This window comes from Orycteropus afer, unplaced genomic scaffold, assembly GCF_000298275.1.
Source record: "Orycteropus afer afer isolate SDZICR_OR568_19922 unplaced genomic scaffold, OryAfe1.0 scaffold00035, whole genome shotgun sequence".
NCBI lineage: Eukaryota > Metazoa > Chordata > Mammalia > Tubulidentata > Orycteropodidae > Orycteropus > Orycteropus afer.
This window is the reverse complement of record NW_006921622.1, coordinates 3243462-3244684: the sequence shown is the minus strand read 5'-3', so window position 1 is coordinate 3244684 and position 1223 is coordinate 3243462.

The following is a 1223-nucleotide window of genomic DNA, read 5'->3' as shown; positions in this document are numbered from 1 at the left end:
CTGGTGCGGGATCGGGCAGTGTTTCGTTCTGCTGTGCATGGGGTCGCTATGAGTCGGAAACGACTCGACGGCACTTAACAACATGGAAACACTGTGGGTTAGTTCTACTCCATCCTATAGGGTCTCTATGAGTCAGAATTGACTTGACAGCAATGGGTCTTGGAGCTCGCAGGGAAGGGCAGTTATCCATACTTAAGCATGTTATCACAGATGACTGAAGACACTAGTATTTAAATCATTACTCTGTCCACATAAGCCTCTCACAAATCTTTCTAGTGTGAAAATTCATATAAAATAGAGAGTCTATTATAAATACCAGAGTGTTCTATAAATTATATAATTATGTACCTTATTTTATAGCAGCATGCTATCTATGATATATTATCATATTAGACACAGATGTATTTGCTATTATACTTGTAAATTCAACTTCTAATTTTAAATAGGGATTGTGCTTGATTGTATTTATAATGGTATCAAATTCCACAAGCCAAATGTTCTTTTAAAGTCCACAAATTCAATGTCTGGCTTTCTATCATACAGTTTTATCTAGATATTACTGATGTACTTTGACTTCATTATACTAAGCAACATTCATGCTTCTTGTTGTTGTTGTTATGTGCCGTCGAGTCAGACCTGACTCATAGCGACCCCTCCTTGGGTTTCCCAGGCAGTATCACTATGGAAGTAGATTGCCCCATCTTCCTTCCGAGGAGTGGCTGGTGGGTTTGAACCACCAGCCTTCTGGTTAACAGTCAAGGGCCTTAGCCACTATGCTACCAGAGTACTGGCTAAACAGCTAAACCTTAAACTAATTTACATATCTGTTCAACTGAATTGCTCTTTATGCTATTATCTATCCATTAAATAAAAGTCACTTGTCACAGTGAAATAAACTAGGTAATCTCATGTTTGAAGGCAACCCCTAAAACTGAAATTTACTTTTTTTAGAGTATAATCTAAAAGTCATTTAATAACTTCAGTTGTTTTTTCTAAAAATTGTTTCAGCTAATGCATTCACTTTAAAAAAATAAATAACCACTTCCATCAAGTCCATTCTGACTTGTAGTGACCCCCACTGGGTTTCCAAGGCTATAAATCTTCACAGAAGTAGATTGCTTCATCTTCCTCCCGCAGAGCAGCTGGTGATGGGTTTGAACCACTGACCTCTGGTTAGCAGCTGCAAAAACGACAAGGAGGCCACATGTTCCGACCTCCTCTAA